General features: G+C 53.5%; 1 protein-coding gene across 1 annotated transcript in view; it reads left to right on the forward strand.

The window, feature by feature from the left end:
• The first annotated feature begins 2,973 nt into the window (after positions 1-2,973).
• Positions 2,974-12,975, forward strand: part of EPHA10 (EPH receptor A10) — a 56,833-nt gene continuing 46,831 nt past the window's right edge. Inside the window, exon 1 of the mRNA XM_061360768.1 lies at positions 2,974-3,145. The gene's annotated coding sequence lies outside the window, so the exon portion shown is untranslated. The remainder of the gene's footprint in view (positions 3,146-12,975) is intronic.

Genomic DNA, 12,975 nt, shown 5'->3' on the forward strand with positions numbered 1-12,975 from the left:
AACTATTTGCACATTAGACTGTTCTCAGGATGGGGGGGTGTGTGTGGTCCACCCTCCTCTTAACCACTTATTCCATGTCTTGGTTTATTGCATCTGCACTGAGAGAAAAGCAAACATGGAAAAGATGGTTTTGAGCTTTCACAATGTTATAGCCCTGGTGTTCTCTGGCTGTTTCTTTCTGTTCTAAATGTAATCAAAACCTGCTACTGAGATGAAGCTATAAATGCTTTTGAAAACTAATGTATTCCAATGGTCCTTGTCTAGAGAAGGGCTCAGAAGGACCTGGCTTCCTCCTAATACCAAGAATGAAACAAGCTATTGTGCTGGTCTTTGTTTTTTAGATGTGGACTTCCCTCTCTTGATTTTGTTCTGGAAACAATGCTAAGCTGGGGAGTAAATAGGGAATGGATGGAAGTGTCTGTTGGTATTTATCCTTCATTGAAAAGTAAACTTAATGGAGCTACTGTTAATTTGAAACAACTTGGATGATTTTCTTATAAATGCTTCTTTTTGGACATTGTTGTCCATCGCTTTCAGGTGCTCAGTGAGAACAGTAACTCTGTTCTGTGAAGGAGGTGATCCCTGGCCTGACCCTGAGAGCAGCCTGCAGAGCTTTCATAGTACTTCCCACTGGCTCTGCTTTGAGTGTTGTGGCTGTTCCAGAGGCATCCCATGACCCTGGGGATGAACATCAGGTTGTTGGAGGCACAGAAAGTCTTCATTTGCTTTCCAGTGCTGGTGGCATGAGCCAAAAGAGAAACCATTGGATGCAGTTACATGTACATACCATTGTATCCTGTGGAGAGGACATCATGCTTGTGTCCCTCCACCACCAGCAGCACTATGAATACAGCATCATAAATGGTGCTGCAGAGAGGGCATCTTGACATGAGAAGGTTGGCCCAGGATTCAGGTGTTGTCTCAGGAACCACCTGCAGGGAAGGATGTGGTGAGGCTCAATGGCACTGCTTTGATGGGCAGTTTTAAATGGCTCTGTTGAGCCCATCATCCCACAAGCAGCTGCTGTCATTTTCTTTTCAAAGAGCTTCCTTGGGGCTGCTTGCAGGGGTCAGGCTGCTGAGGATGGGTGCTCCAGGGAGGTGGGAGTTGCTTTCTCTTTCCCTATCTAGTGTCAAGGACAAGGGCACTGCCCAGAAATCCACAGCCCAGTGAATTTGCTGTCGCTGTTCTGCCAGTTCAGGGCCTCTAGAAGCTGTCTGTGAGAATTTATGAGCTGGCAAATGAAGGAGCTTGAAGGCAGGGTGGAACCATCCAAATAACAATGATTTGGACGCAGTGAGTGTGAGAGAGTCCGGCTCTTCAGGTCCAACAGCCAGGTCTAACCGGGTGAACTGGTTGCATGGCTCAGGCTGGGTCTCCCTGCTCCCAGTGTGATGTGTGCTCAGCAGCATGGCAAGGATGAGCTTTTACTGGAGTCCCATCCCTGAGCTCGCCTGACTCAACTGCCCTGTTGTGCAGAAGGCCCAAGGAGTTCCAGAAACCACCGCACCAGGACCCTTCTCACTGCTGCATCGCTGGAGATGATGCTGGTCCTGAACAACTGCATCCCCTGATGCCTCCATCCGTACAGGTTTGTTCTGGGAGCTGAGCAGGACCCAGCCTTTTGCTTCCAGGGTGGCCCGGCCACGGGAGTGGGAGCCGTGTCTGCCACCACTAGAGCGAGCTCCGGCCACTGCAGGGAGCCTTGGAGCCAGCACTGCACCGGCTCTATGGCTCCTTAAAGGCATTAGTAAGTGAGTGCTGGGCTGGGGCTGCGCTAACATGGTCTTGCTGTGGTGCAGAGGGTGGTTTGTGTGCTGAGCTTCCTGCTGCAGGCAGGGGAACAGGACCTGGTGCCACTCCTGCCCATGCCTGGTCCTGGCCAAGCCCACACAGGGCTGATTTTCCCCAGTGCCATGCAGTGGTTATGGATCTATTGCTCGTGAGCAGCTGTCCCAGTTGCTTCTAATGGACTGTAATGCACACGGAGCTGACCCCCAAAATGATGTCTTCACAGAAACTGCCTGTCTCTGGAGCTTCTGCTGTAAAAGGCCAGAAGCACCAGGCTGGGTGAGTTACTGTCACCTGCAAAGCCTGTGTGTGAGGGGTCTCTGGGTGCTTTCCCTTCTCTGAGCCTTTGCTCTTGCCATGTACCCTGCAGGATGGAGGTATCACTTGATGGGGATGGGGGGGTCCATCCTGGAGCCATGCAGACAGACTGGGTGCTCTGCTCTCCCCAGCCTGATGCTGAGGGCGAGCCAGAACCAGCTGCCCCGATGCCTGGCTTCCCCTGCACCTGATGTAAAGGCTGCTTGGGGACTCGCAGTAATGTCTCATCATAGCGAGCAATTTCCCTGCCGATTCTGCTCCCTCTCTGGATCTGCATGGCGAGCCTCCCTCTGTCTTGTTCCTCAGCTCATCAGCTATTCATTGATCCTCACCAGGCTCCTCCAGGACTCATTCATCACTCTCACGCCCGCCATCCACTTCCCAAATGTTTCCTATTTTTCCAGTGATGTATTTCCCTGCTCAGACAAGCTAATCTGGCCCCATCAATAACCAGGGTGCAGCGTGCTCCTCACCTCTGCGCTGCCACAGGCACAGGGACGCTGGGTCAGGGGCCTCCCAGGAGCTGCTGCCCTGGCTGCTGGGGTCTGCTGCAGCAGCTCATCCTTCCCATGGGGATTTGGAAGGTGAAAGTGATGCCCTCCCAGCCAGGACGTGTCTCTGCTTCTGGCTCATCCCATGCTGCTGGTGCTCAGTGTCCCTGCGAGCAGCAGCTTTATTTGTGCCACCAGCACCAAGAGGATGAGCCACACTCAAGAGCGGGTGAAGTGGCCGCTGGCCTTGTTCCCATGCAGGAAAGGCAGGCACTGTAAATCCCTTTATTTCCTCTGGCTTCTGGGTGGCTGCAGGTCGCTGTAGCTGTCAGTGTGATGTACTCAGCACCAGCCAAAATGACCAGGCTTTGCATCAGCATTTGGGCACCGTCAGCACCTCTGGAACACATCAGCATGGAGCAAACCCAGGCTTTGTTGCTCATTCGGGTTCCTGGTGGTTTCCAAAGCTGCCATCCTGAGTGACTTTGTGCCAGGAGGAGTGCGTGCAGCACTCGAGGGATGCAGCATCGGGAGCAGCAGCCATGGTGAGTGCCTGGGATGCTGCAGACTGTGTCTGCTGAGATGTGGTGGTTAAATACAGCCCTGGACATGCTGAAGGGACAAACAGGTCCTGCTGGAGTGGGGAGCTGCCTTTCCAGGCCTTGGTGGTGGGGCTGGAAGCACTTCCATCGGCCAATTCATGGATGAGGGTGACCCTTGTGGAGATCACATTGGCATGAGCGCTCCGAGCAGGAGCCACTTGGCTTGCATTCTAATTAGTGCTTGCCCTCCACATAAAAATGCCTCTTTAGAACCTCATTAACGGAGCCAGTTGGAACTGATCGAGATGATTCCAACGAGCAGGAGCAGACCAGGCTGTGTTGGCATCAGGAGTGAAGCTGCTGAGTGCCCGACCCTTCCCATCCCTGTGGAAGCCACTGGGCCAAAGTGCTGTCAGGGTTTGTATTGTGTTGTGTTGGGAAGCCTTGGATGGGTGATGGGGTCTGCCTGATGCTGAGCATTTGCTGGGTAACTCTTGCTTCTCACTGTGATCTTATTGATGGGTGGCTCTTGAGTGCTTCCCTGTGTCCACAGCGCCGTTCCTGCTGCAGCTGGTGCCTAAAAGCTTGTGGCTTTCCATACCCATGTGTACTTTGTGCAGTTGTTCCATGGCAGAGGTGGTTGTGCTGAGAGCATTTCATAGCTGCAGCAATGAGTGTAACAGGAGAGGGCTGTGGAGCAGCACATGGGAAGGGGCATCCATGCGAGGACCAGTCCTTGGCTGGGGCTTTTCTGCCTCTCCAACACCCACGCTCCCATCTCTGAGCCAGGGCTTCGCTGTCTCAAGAGGAATCTGCTCTAGAATGCTCCTTGGAGTTTACCTCTGGAGATTATAGGGGCCTATAGCAAAACCCAGCTTCCTTTTACACGCTGCGCATGCAGATCCTCTTCTCCTGTCCTCCAGCTCCGGAGCTGGCGGGATGCCTGGCACCTTTCCACACGATGCTGGTTTAGGGAATTAGCCTGCAGAAGCAGCGACAGAAGGGACCTTGAGGCCATCTGGAGCACCTGCTTCCCAGACAGCATCTCCCGAGTCACTCCAGACACATTTGTCAGATCCGCTCTCAGCTCCCTTATGTGGAGGAGATTCCACCTGGATGCTGCTCGTCTTCATCCCGCTCCTTAAAGAAGGTTTACTGGGAGTGGGATTTTTGAGGGGATTAAAGGGAATGTGGTCTGTGCATGCACATTGCTTTTATCCCCTCCCTTTACCAAAGAGGCTGTGATGTAGCCTTGGAGATGGCAGCAGGGTGAATCCCTAGGGAGAGAGCTTTGGGCAGAGCAGGTCGAGGTCGGGATGTGCCCAAGGGATGGGGTGGCCATGGGGTGCCAGAGGCTGAGTGCTGGAGCGATGAGCAGCTCGTGCTTGCAGGGAGGATGGCTCCAGAGGGGTTGTTAAATTAACAATTCATTTAATTACATTTTGATCCAATTGGATCCTTTATTCCCCTTCAATGTCACCAGCACATGGTTCTGGGCACAATGAGTGGTGCCCGCTGCTGCTCATTCACGGCTGCTGCTGAGGGGCAGAGGTTCTGCTTGCAGCCTGAGCCGTGTGCTGGTTCCAGGAGCTGGTGCTGCCCATGCTGTCCATGAGCTGCCCTAGGGGCCAGCCTGCAGCTCCGCACGGATCCAGGGGGTCTCTGGGATAGGGAAAGCCCTGGATCAGCCCCCTCCGTGCAATGAAGCTGTTCATTGTTACTGAGGAGCCAGCTCTCCCCGGTGCCTGTGATGATGCTCTCCATTAACTCTGCCCACCAGCAGCTGGGAAGTGGGCTGGCTGCAGCTCCCTCAAGTGCAATTACTTGGTTACTCCGTGATGCAGGCTGTCATTAGGCACAGCTTGTTGTGATGAGGGTGGCTGGCAAAGGGGGAACTGAGCCTGTGGGAGCAGCAGGGTCTCATGGCTTGAGTGCCCCAGGTCCCTGATGGCCAATTCATGCCCTTCCTGGCCCATGGAGAGGGAACGGGATGGGTCCCTGTCTGCACCACATCTCCCCACCTCACCCAAGACCTGGGCATCTCTTGGAGCCCTTCAAGGGAGGCAAACTTGTGGTGGCCAATGGGTACCGGGGGTGCTGCAGCTCCCATGGGTGGCTCTGCAAGAGAAGCGAGAGTATGGGATCAACCCCAAAGCAGGCCTGGCTTCTGCAGGAGCTCTCATTGCTGGGGGCTGAGCTGATGAGAAACCCATTGAGTTAACCTCAGGTTAGCCAGGGGAATGGGAGTCTCCTCTTGGAAACGATAGCATTGAAACCATTGCACCTGGAACGATCCCCACTGGAAGTGCAGCAGGAGGCAGTCCTCCATTCACTGTGCTCCCATACTGATGCTGCAGCCGCTCTGCTCCAGTGTGACTTTGATGAGCTGTGGCCAGCAGCAGCTCTGGGCAGGGAGCCCTGGGATGGGCAGGCTGGTCCCTGCATTGATGACCAGCAGAAGGTAACAGTCAGGTTGTTCTTGGTGTATGGTTGTATCCTTTAAATACCCTTCAGATGCTGACAAGCTTCCTGAGGTGTGCAGACAGCACTTCCCTGCCTCCAGGGGTCTGCAGGCACAAGAAGAGGGGGGGTCTCCAGGGATCTGGGGGTTTAACCATGAAAGAGCATCTTTAAAAACTGCAGCATGAGCAGAACCATTGGTTTGATGATGCCGAGCAGGTCTGGCTGGAATCCTCTGCCTGCTCCAAGTCTGTGCTGGTGGTGCTGGGGGCACAGCACCTTGCTGGGGATGCAAGTGGTGGAATAGGGACCATGGTAGAACAGGGATCACTGGTGCCTGTCTGGCCATGGGAGCCGGAGGGGCTCTGTAGTGCCTGGGTCGGGGAGGCTGGTTTGGGTTGAAGGGAACTCAAAGCTCCTCCAGCTCCAACCCCTGCCATGGACAGGGACCCCTTCCACTGGAGCAGCTTGCTCCAAGCCCCTGTGTCCAACCTGGCCTTGAGCACTGCCAGGGATGGGGCAGCCACAGCTTCTCTGGGCACCCTGTGCCAGCGCCTCAGCACCCTCACAGGGAAGAGCTTCTACCTAAGAGCTCATCTCCATCTCCCTCTTGCTCCGCATCCAGCACCTTCCTGAGAGGCAGCACCACCAGCGCAGTGCTGCTGGCATCGGGAGCACCACGAGGACGATGCTGAGGTGAGCGTTGGGTGCAGGGACCACGCCTGGCACCGACCCTTCTGTGCTTAACGCTGCTGCGAGCAACCTCTTGGAAATGCTTCCAATTAGGCGAGCACATCTCTTTGTAATCTGGATCCCTGTTGTGCTGTCAGAATCAATTCAAATTTAATTTGCAGGAGGTGTATATTGGGCAGCTTTTTTACTTAGCACAAAACGGAGAGGAAGATAACATTGATGGAAAAAATAATGCGAGTTCATATCCTCCTTACCTTAAGGAAGGAAAAGAGATGCCAGACAAACTTGGCCAAATTTACATTTTAATGGGAAATGTTATGACTGCCTGCTCCAGGAGACACAGATTGCTTTCCGGATGGGACCCGGGCTTTATACCCAAGAGCAGGGAATTAAATCGAGCAGCCTTTGATGGGATGAAAGGGGTCTCTAGAAACGCAGGCACTGCCACCAGCCAGACATGGGGATGCTGCCTGTGCCTGTCCCCATCACCCTGAGGGGCATGGGCAGGATGGGCTGGAGGGAGGCTACTGGACACAACCTGTGTGTTTCAAACCCTGGGGTAGCCCTGCTTGGGCAGACACCCTTTAAGTGGGTGATGGCAGTGGAAGGGCTAAGAGCAGCCTGTCCCTGCTCCCTTGGCAGTGAGAAGCCTCCAGCAGCATTAACTGCACTTGCACAAGTGCCACTTCAGCCTTTCCCGCTGGCAGCTGCAGCAGGAGCCCTCCTGCAAGCCCTCTATGGGGTTTCACTGCCCTCCGGTGTCATCGTTCCTCATCGGAGCATCCCAAGCTCCAGCAGTGCAGCGCTGTGGGGCCATTTGGATGCTTCAGACCTGCACACAGGTCACTGATGCGCTGTCACCCACCCCTTGCACCTGCAGCACAGCAACAGTGAGCTTTCCTTAATACCTCAGTGTCCTCGGAGCATCCCACTGCTGCTGGGGTGTCCCAGGTGTGCCCCAGCCTGGTCCCTTCCCCACTCCGTGTGTGTGGTTACCCCATCCTGCAGTATTTGGGGGGGTTTCCAGCCTCTGAGCTTGGTTTTCAGGTCATTTCCCTGTGCTCGAGGGTTGGGCTCCTGCACACATTGGATGTTTTTATATCGGCAGCACAAGAGGCAACAAGCTTTATTGGCATCAGATATCCTTGTTAGCAGTGACCAAGGTGTCTCAGCACTTGAACTGACAGTTCATCATTCAAGTGGCTCAGCTCACCACCTATTTATTTACTTCCAAAAGTTGCTGGTGATTATTTGTCCTGCTTCTAAAGCTGCAGCTGCCAATGGGGACTGGCTCTGAGTAGTGCTTGGCTGTGCCCTTGACCCTTCCCTTGCTGTGCGGGGCTCTCATAGGCCTGGAGAGGCAGAATCAGAGGCCAGCCCTGGGATGGAGGGATGCAGGCTGGGATCTTGCATCCACAAAGCAGACGGTGCTTTTCCAGTTGTCAGAGCAGTTGTGGGATGGGAGCTCAGTGTTGGATGGCAAAGGCATCACTCAGAGAAGGAGACAGCGCGCTTATAGGGGATGCTTCCAACCCAATGAGCAAAACCAGCGCTGTTAGAGGCTCAACCAGAGCAGATGCTCTGGTACCCATGAGGCTGCTTCACTGGGTGAAGCAGTGTCACTGTCTGCAATCCAAAGCAGTGATAAATCATAGGTGACCTTCAGTAATTTATTATTGCCTTGTGCAAAACACTGCTGTTTCTGTGGGCATCTGCCTGGGATCACAGTAATTCCAATCTTTAGCATCATAATGGGTTTGTCATGGCTTAGATAATGATAAAAGGCTGGGGATGGAGGGGACGAGCAGATACTGGAGGCAGAGCAGTGCCTGCACCAAGCGGCAGCTCCCACCAGGCATTTCCTGATGTGGGATATGGGATCCAGGCTCTGCAGAGCCAAGCGGGATCGCTCAGAGGGGATGCAGAGAGGGTCTTTGTGCTGCTTTCAGGCTGGCAGGCCCTGCTCTGGGGTGCCCACTGCTCACAGCAGTGAGACTGGTGCTGGTGGTGCTGAGCGATGGGAGCAGCGCTGTTGGTGCTGCAGCAGATGTTCTGGTAATGACACGGAACAGCCCGGGGCGAGCGCTGGGGATTTGGATTTCACAGCAACGCGCCCCGATGCGGAGCCACGTCTGCAGCTCGTAGAGCTCGTTGGTCACAGACTGGAGCTGCATAACGGGGCTGTGGTGTAGAGGTGGGTGCTTGGTCCTTCAGAAACCTCGTGGGCACCTGGTTGGGTCTAAAGTACAGGGGTTTGTGCTTCGGTGGGGACAGTCGGTCTTGTAGCATCTCACCCGCAGCAGGGATGCTCTGTGCTGAACCACATCAAGGGCTTAGGACCCTTCCTGCCAGCGCTGGTCCTGCAGGTCCTTGTCCTGAATCTCCCCCTGTTCGCTCTTGGATGCTCTGCTTCTGTGTGAGCATTTCAGCATCCAGGAGGGCTCTGAGGACACCCTGCGATGCTCAAACCCAGGCCCCAGATGCAGGTGCCTGCGTTGAACCAGTTCCCTCCATGCCTATGAGGATCAGGTGGGCCTGGCTGGAGTCCCTGCAGGGAAATCACAGCGAGAGAAAAGACTTTCTGAAAGCAGAAACTTCCAGTTTGCGAGGCCAAATTTGCATTTTGATTTTGGGGATCAATAGCTATTTACAAATAGTGCTCCTGCGCTGCTCCGGGTCATCCATCAGCTTTGGGTCTCTGCTCGATAGAAGCCATTACTGCCTGCTTGTTTGTTTGCTTGCTCAATATTAGTGGCTTGTTCAGGTGCTGCAGGTCTGTGTTCCAATGACAAATTACAGACTCGTGGGCTTCTGTTTTTTCCCCCCAAACAGGAAAATGCAGATGGTGACATCACTGCGGTGCCACGGAGCCAGGGCAGCTGTGAACATCTGGGATGAAGTGATGCTATGGAGGGCATGTCCCTGTGCCGTGAGCACCAGGTGAGCCTGGCTTGGGGTGGGCAGGGTGGACCTCGTGCTGCTGCCTCCGTGCCCATTCAATCTTTCCCTCATGGAATCACAGAATGGTTTGGGTTGGAAAGGACCTTAAGAGCATCCAGTTCCAACCCCCTGGTGTTTGTCCTTGCGCCTGATGACAGGTAGAAGGGCCAGGGCTCTTTGGGTGTTGCTTCTGCTGCTTCGGTCTGCCTCATCCTTTAGAATCACAGAATGAGCTGTGTTGGGAAAGCCCTTTAAGCTCACTCAGTCCAACCATTGCCAGCACTGCCAAGGCCACCACTGCCCCATGGCACTGAGTCCTTGTCTCCATGGTGTGTGAACCCTTGCAGGGCCAGTGCCGGCAACCTGTTCCAATGCCTGAGCACCCTCTGGGGCAGGAATTGTTCCTCAGCTCCATCTAAACCTGCCCTGGTGCAGCTTGAGGCCGGTTCCTCTTGTCCCATCCCTTGTTCCTTGGGCAATGAGACCAACCCCACCTTCCCATCCTGGCCGTGTTGGTGGGCTCCCATCACAATGTGCCAGAGGGGTGCTTGCTGGGCTCTGCAGGTCCAAGGCTGTTTGCCAGCACTGGCTCTGTGCTGTTATGGACAGGTTACCTGTGGAATGCCTTTTTCATCCTGAAAGGACTAACTTGATTAGTAATTATTGGTGCAGAACACTTGGGGTGTCTCTGCAGAAGGCGAGGACGGGCTGTTTCGCTGGAGTTGCTGTCAGTTTTGTCATCTAATTATAAGACTATTCAGTGCCAAGGCTCTGGACACAGAGTAAAAAAGCCCTCAGTGTAATTGTATTGGTCACATTTTGTAGCCACTAATTACTTGCTTCACAATTAAGGTTTCTCTGGCTGGCTCTGGAGCTGTCATTGCCTTGGCTTGGGACAAAGAGCTCGATGCTTCTCGTTGCACATCTTCCATGTTAAATGTGGGGCTGGGTGGGGAAGGGGCTTGGCCCCTGTGTCCCCCATCTCCTGCTGCAGAGCTGGTGGGTGCTGCTGCAGTCTTGGTGCTCCCAGGTGTGCACCTCAAAGGAGCACCCATATAACCCACCACCCCTGCACCCCGGATCCCACTAACGCCCATGGCTGTGTTATGGGAGACAGGAGGAGAAAGGCAAAGTCCAAGCCTGAAGGAGAGGAGCGACAGCACTGAGGTTGTTTATTGTTCCCTGTTTGCTTCTAACGAGCATCATTTTCAGCCTGTTAATTGTGGCAGGACGTGAGCTGGGCGCAGATTGGTTTGGACCCCACTGTCGAAGCGGTCAAACCGTTAAGGCCCTATTTTCCGCTCTCTAAGCAGACACGGTGATTGTTCTCCTCACACACTGGTTTACATCGGTTTCATTCCAACACTGGATTGAAAGCAAATGAAAAAGCAGCTTTCCAGCCCAGAAGGCCTTCCTGGCACGTGTGCCTGAGAACAACAGCCCCTAGCAGGGACATGTGTCCTGCAGCACCAGGTAGCATACAGAGCCAAGCAGAGCCAGCAGACAGGCAGGCAGATGGAGGAAGGCTCTGCATCTTTAGCTGTTCCTGTGCCTTGTTTGTGCAAGGTACACGGTGCTCCTGCCATTGCAAACTGCAGCTTCAGCCTTGCAGATGGCCAAGCCACGGTTTGGTGTCTGTTGGTCTCCTGCATCCAGGGACTCAGTGTCTCTTGGCTCCCAGCCTTCTGCTCCAGCCTGACCCTGGTCCATGGGGACCTCCAGGGCAGCACAGGAGGGAGATGAGGGGCTTGCAGTCACTGATAAGGGATGCACCAGTTCCAGGTCTGGGCCAAGGTGCTGGAGCTGGGGTTGATGCTTCCCCCTGAGCATCGTGGGCTCATAAATCAAAATCTGGATGTGAACTTTAGCAGCATCCATAAATTCTTCATTTATCATTATTAGAGATGTGTCAACATTCCAGAATTGATTTATAGCTGGTAATTTAGATCACGGATTGCCTCTGATACAGTAAACTACTCATAGCCAAAGTACGTCATGCGGTTTTCTACTATTAGGAGTTAATGACTCATAAAACAGGGCCAGAAGAGGCTGTTAGTGCGAAGGAAGGGGTTTCCCTCCTGAATTAACACGAAGGAAGCATCCCTTTGAATGCACCTTGGGCTGGGCCGGGTGTTGTGATGGGTCTGGGTCTGGTTGGGATGGCTGGGACACTGCACGCTGCCACCACCGAGGCAGAGCTGTGCCAGCCACCATCAGGCTGCACAACCAGCTGCTCTCCCCTTCACCTTTACAATACGTATGTTAAAGCTCCACTTCTCCTCTGCATTGGCAAAGCTTTAAAGCCCTTTATCTCCAGGAAGGACCGTCTGCTGCTGCGACGCCATGGAAACCGCTTTTGGGAGGTGAAAACTTCAGTTTAGCGCTTTAATTCAGTGCCGAGTTCCACAAAGTCAATAATTTATTGTGCACTTTACAAGGGATTTCTTGCAAGCCTTCGGCAGGGCTGTGGGGTTGGTTTTTTCCTCGCGTTGTAGTGATTTTGTGTTTGTGTAAGTGCCACGGAATTGACATTATAGAGCGAGACAGATTGGCCCGTCTTGAACAGCGTCTCGGGGTAAACCAGCAACAGCTGCTGAATTGATGGGCTGTGCTGGCATACCTTCAGAAAGGACATATTAAGTCCTAACGTAAAACTATTCGAACAGCTAAATTAAATGGAATCAAAGCTTGAATCATAGCTAAATGCATTTGCAGAGGCTGGGCCATCCTGCTGTTGGGAGGTGATGGGAAGTGAGAAGGGGGTAGGATCCCCAGACTGGTTTGGGTTGGAAGGGACCTTAAAGCTCATCCAGTCCCAACCTCTGCCACGTGCAGGAGCACCTTCCACTGGAGCAGCTTGCTCCAAGCCCCTGTGTCCAACCTGGCCTTGAGCACTGCCAGGGATGGGGCAGCCACAGCTTCTCTGGGCACCCTGATCAGAAGTTTCAGGTACGAGTTCAGGTGTGTGGATGGGGCTGTTGCAGACCTTGGTCTGATGGGGGTGAAGCCTCCTCCTGGGGTGGAAGGGGCACGGTGGCCTTGCATGTCCTGCTCAGTGTCAGAAGGCTCTGAGATGGGTTTGTACCGAATCATTTCCCAATTTGTTGGGTTTTTTTGACTTTATAGGGGATGTTTTGCATCCCAGTGCCTGATGAGTGAAACTTCTGCTCACCCACTGTGACAAACTATTGTATTTTGGTTAAAATATCATAGAGAGATGCTGGCGTGATAGAACGTGCAACGTTATCCCTAATACGCAATTATATTTCATAATATGAATTAATTAAAATCTTACTCCTAAATCAAGTAGCTAATTGCAGACCTTTTAGCTTAATAAAGATGGAGTGCGGAAAGGGGTAATGTATATGGTAATTATTGAGTTAAGCAGAATGTAATGTGCATCCGGGGCTCGCCTTGGACATTCTCAGTCAATACTTAATTACTTTACAGCTCTCTGAAGCCTCTGTGGCATCTGGCTGCTCTGCTGTGTTTCCTCTCCTGAGACATCATCCCTGCTGTGATTTACCTGCGGCTGCTCTTTGCAGGGGGTTGGTGGGTGATGGATGCCATTGGGTCCCATGGGATGATGTGCCATGATGGATTGCAGCCACCTTGGTCCATGCCTGCAGTGTGCTTGGCACAATGTGGCAGTGCCCATCTCTACCTGGCTCCTTCCCGTGGGGCCTCTGCACAGCTCTGGGCTCTGGCCACAGGCTCCACTTGGTGCTGCACAACCGCAG

This window comes from Neopsephotus bourkii, unplaced genomic scaffold, assembly GCF_033783945.1.
Source record: "Neopsephotus bourkii isolate Nb327-2 ecotype Australia unplaced genomic scaffold, CSIRO-AGI_Nbou_v1 NB_1036, whole genome shotgun sequence".
Classification (NCBI taxonomy): domain Eukaryota; kingdom Metazoa; phylum Chordata; class Aves; order Psittaciformes; family Psittacidae; genus Neopsephotus; species Neopsephotus bourkii.